This window comes from Marmota marmota, unplaced genomic scaffold, assembly GCF_001458135.2.
Source record: "Marmota marmota marmota unplaced genomic scaffold, marMar, whole genome shotgun sequence".
Taxonomy (NCBI): Eukaryota; Metazoa; Chordata; class Mammalia; order Rodentia; family Sciuridae; genus Marmota; species Marmota marmota.
In genome coordinates, this window is record NW_025999990.1 from 18,287,370 (window position 1) to 18,292,516 (window position 5,147).

A 5,147-nucleotide genomic window follows, 5' to 3' on the forward strand; every position below is an offset into this window, starting at 1 on the left:
TCTCTCTCTCTCTCTCTCTCTCTCTCTCTCTCTCTCTCTCTCTCTCTCTCTCTTCTGCTTTTTTCCTCTGGGCTTCTCCATTCTCAGTCTCTACATGGGGCAAGGGTTTCCTGGTGCTTATAGGCCCAGACTCTCCATGTTTGTGCATGGTTAGGAAGAACTTTCCCATAAAATTCAGCAAAATGATATCAGTTATCACCAGCTCTGCCAAAATACTTCCCACCCTGAACCAATCAGTGAGGACGGGAGAATGAGATCTTTACACAACTGTAAGGTAGAGACACCGGCCGGTCTACAGCTACCTTTCTCATGGTAAATTGTGTAAGGTGCAATCCGATGTAAATTGGCCTGTATAAGATTGAGCAGGGTGTCATTGTTGAAAAATAAGGAGCGAGGCCCCCAGCTCTGCAGGGATTAGTATATGAGCCGGCCACACCACCACACAACACCCCAGACTGCAGCTTCCTGGGCTTGTGGATCCCAGTGAGCCCCAGCACCAACTCTCCCTCCTCAGAACTCCACAGTTACAGTGACAGCACCCAGTGACAGCACACCGGCAGCCTGTCTGCCCTGATCCCTACCCTACAGCCCCGATAGCCCCCCCCCAGTCAGTCCTACCTCCAGCCACTCATGCCTAACTATGGGAGTCACCATGCGCCTGAAGCCTGGGGTCCTTGGCTTGGGGATGGGTGTCTGTCCCTTTGGCTTCCCAAGAGCTGCTGCCCTGGACACTGAGAAGCAGACTTCATGCTGGAGAACTTGGTGACAATGGAGGTGGTGTCTCCACAGCACCTGCACGGAGCCACTGGAAAGATGCCCAGACTGACTCAGAAGCAGGCTGAAGGAACATGGTAAGTTTCAGGATTTTAGGGTTGATCAAGAGACAGGGTCATGGGAGTCAGTGACACACAATGAGCTTTACCAGGTGGCACTTGGACAATGTGGAATGAAGGGAAAGAAAGAAACATTCTAGAGACAGCAGGCACCCTCAGAAGAGGAAGAGGGAAAGGGGGCTCCTGGGGAAGTCAGGAAGGTGCTTGTGTATAGAGGGAGTCTCTGGTGGGAGAGCTCTGCAGGGCAGCAGCAGCCTGTGGTCCTTCACAGCTACGGGGTTTGCCATATCTGTGACTGGCAGCTGTTGGTTACTCCACCGAATGTGTCATGTAGATAGACCTTAAATGGCTAGAAATATGTTTATTTGGACTATATAGCTGCTCTTCAACTTACAACGGAATTAACATCTCATAAACCCGCTGTAAGGTGAAAATATCTTAAATCAAAAATGCATTTAGTGCACCTGACCTGCTGAACACTATAGCTCAGCCTGGCCTACTTCAGCGTGCTCAGGACACTCACAGCAGCCTACAGCAGGCAGGTGCTCTCCCACAAAGCCTATCTTATAATCAAGGGGTGACCATCTAAGGGAATTTATCGAATACAACACACAGTGGAGTACAGAGTTGGCTGTTGAACCAATACCCAGACAGGGTGGCTGGTTGGTCGCTGAACTGCTGAGGCAGCCCAGCATCTAAAAGAAGTATGATATTACATATCACTAGCTAGGAAAAGGCCCAAATGCAAAATTCAAAGTATAGTTTCTACTCAAATGTGTGCCATTTTCATACCACTGAAGAGTCAAAAAATTCTAAGTCAAATCATGGTAAGTTGGGGACCGTCTGTACTTAAGGCGGTTGGATGTGTAAGAATTTGTGGCACTAGCAGGCTCAGGGCTAACTGTCCTATCTGCTGCAAATACATAAGCAACATGGGGACATTTTAGGCCAACACGCAGTGGCCATATTTGGCCCATTTACAAAACAGCATCACGGGTGGAATACATCTTTTGATCAAGGGCTTAGCTAGGCCAGGTGTTAAGGTTCCACTGGCTCATGTTACAGTTATCCTCAGAGAATAGTCCTGCATGGCCCAACAATATCCCCACTGTGGTTTCTTTCAAGCAATTAAGTAAATAATACTTTAAGTAGGAGTGAAAACTTATCCTTTCAAAACTCTTTCCTATTTGATTCTTACAACACCTTCTGAAGGAAGGAGGAGGAACGTTTTATACACACACACACACACACACACACACACATACACACACACACCCCAGCATCACACAGGTGAGGGGAAGGCCTCTTATGTGTTGGAAGGACACGGGAAGCAGAGACAGTGGCGGCCAGGACTGAGACTGGGACTCCCAACTTCCTCGACTCCTGCCTGTTCCATCTGCTAGGGCAGCTGATAGAAACTGTGCTCACTGAGGCCTGAAGAGGCAGCTCCAGAATGTTCTCTGCCTGGGGTTGCTACCTTGTTCAGACCAACAAAGATTTCTTCCCTTTGGGGCCATTTGTTCCTTCAAGGTTCTAATGGAATGGGGCAGTTCTTGGAGAGGTTGAAGTAGAATCAGCATCTTTGCTAAGTCTCACCCACTCCCTCAGCTAGGTCTGTTCCTAAGAGTCCCTTAGGCATCTTACTGCTGGGAGAACCCAGGCCTAAGAGAGGAAGCCTTGGCAGAGGCCTTAACCAGAGGGTACATTCCATACTTTGAGCCCTAGGGGGCGCCAGCTAGCCTTGAGCTTCCCAGGCTAATGCCCAGAACAAAGCCTCAAGGGGAAGGTTACCCTCCAAGAGTCCAGGAGGAACTGTTCCCCCAGCTCTCTGTACCCCCTGGATCCTGGGCCCCCTCAACATCAGAACACAGCTCTCTAGGGACATTAAGGCCTGTCTTGCCTGCTCCCCCGCCTCCGCCCCAAGAGTTTAAGGATCACAGTTACTTTCCCCAGGAATATCTTCGTTACTCTCCAGGATGGTCCTGGGCACTACCTCTGGGTATGCCTTAAACTCTCCTCTGGAAATGACTCCTTGATCTGTGGAGGCCCAAACTCAGTCCTGAACAGCCACAGGCTGAACAGAGGGTCCCTGAAATCTATGCAATTTGGCAGGAGGGGATGTTCTTTAGGAAAAATAATACAAAATTACACCTACTAAATGTCCCCAAGGACTGGGGGCGTGAGGGGGAAAGGGAGGGAGGAAGAGAAGGGCAGATGGTCTCGACCAGTGAGTGATATATGCATATATGAAGATATCAGATTGAACCCATTGAGTTGTACCATTAATGTGGTTAATTATAATGAAAATTATCACATTAAACCGGAAAAGATAAAAACCAAAAAATGCCCAAAAGTTGCTAGGAGGGGCTCTGCCAATGAGAAACCTGCACCTCTGGTCCCAGCAGACTGGGGGTCTCCCTGCAGCTACCTCATTCTGGAGTGGTTGGCTGGGACACCCAGAGGAGAGAGCAGGGTGGCTCAGGGCACTCGTAAGGGGCAAGGAGTCCTTGGTCTCCCCAGATCATTGCTGCGATCCACTGTTTTGTGGTTAAATCCTCCAGGTTCAAGACTCCCTCAACAGGAAAGGAAGAATTCTGCTTCCCTCTTAGCCAGAAAGAGAAGACCTCTGCCACATGGGCTGGGCAAATTCCCAGGCAGCCTCACTCTTGGCATTCCATGAGTGCCAACAGGCCAGGGCCACCCTCCAATGCTCAAATCTCCTCAAGGATATTTACCCTGGCCCAGGATTGCTGCCATCTTGTGTGGCCAACTTCTTCAAAGCGATCCCAGTCTGAGGATTAAAAGTTGCAAGTCCCAGGAAATCCCTTAGTGGTGGCCCCACCAGTACATGGGGTTACTTACTGTACTACCATCTTCTCCCTCAAAGTAGGTTAGTGTGGCCACATCTCAGCTCAGTTCTCAGAGCTCCAGCTTGAGTTTTGATTGTAAGTCTGAACAATGGGCCAAGGAAGAGGTTCCCTCTGCCAATCAGTGAGAACCCACGAGGGCCTACCCTTTGCCCAGCATCTCCTGCCAGCCAAGGAAACAAGGCTTGCTTATTACTTCCACAAAGAGGAACTCTGTGAGTGAAATGGAAGGGTACCATTGCCAGAGTAAATAATAATAGTAGCCTTATTAAGTTCCTAAAAAGGGCCATGTCCAACACTGGGAGAGCTACATAAATGATTGCTTTTAATACTCATTACAAACCACGACGTAGGTATTTCCCATGCTGACTCTCCAAACGGAGTTCAGTGATGTTAACCAGCTTACCCGAAGGTAGCTTGTCAGCACAGCTCTTTTTTTTCTTTTTAATTCAGCAAATTTATTATTCCTTTATTACCTAAAACACATAATTGACTATGTAGCATAAATTCACAGATTATGATACATTACAGTGAGGTATCACTGACCCATCTAGAGGATGATTTCTTTGTTTTAATTAATTATACATGACAGTAGAATGCACTTATATACTTTAATGTATCATACATAGATGGGATATAATTTCTCATTTTTCTGAGTAGAATCACATTGGTCATACAGTCACATACATACATACAGTAATAATGTCTGTTTCATTCTACTATCTTTCTTATCCCCACATCCCCTGCCTTCCCCTCTTTTCACTTCCCTCTACCTAATCTAAGGTGACGTTACTTTTTTTTTTTTGCATTACAATTCTTAATACACATAAATACCATGCTTTTTAAATTTCTGTTTGTATATAAAGTATGTTGACATCGAATTCAAGCCTTCATACATGTACTTAGTATAATGATGACCATCACATTCCACTATCCTTGCTAATCCCCTGCCCCCTCCCTTTCCCTCACAACCCTCTTCCCTACCTTGAATTCGTCTATTCCTCCCATGCTCTCCCTCCCTATTCCACTATGAGTCAATCTCCCTATATCAGAGAAAACATTCAATATTTGTTTTTTGGGGATTGGCTGATTTCTCTTAGCATTATCTTCTCCAACACCATCCATTTACCTGCAAATGCCATGGTTTTGTTCTTTTTTAATGTTGAGTAAAATTCCATTGTGTATATATGCCACATTTTTTTTTATCCATTCATCCACTGAAGGACATCTAGGTTGGCTCCACAGTTTAGCTATTGTGAATTGTCAGCACAGCTCTTTCGAACATGTTATACCAGAGGTAGATCATCTGGCTTCTCATCCCTGTTATTTCATCAACAAATTGCATGGTTTGTCTTAGAACCCCGGAGCCTCAGCCTTGATGAATACAGGTCTCTCTCTCTCTCTCTCTCTCTCTCTCTCTCTCTCTCTCTCTCTCTCTCTCTCTCTC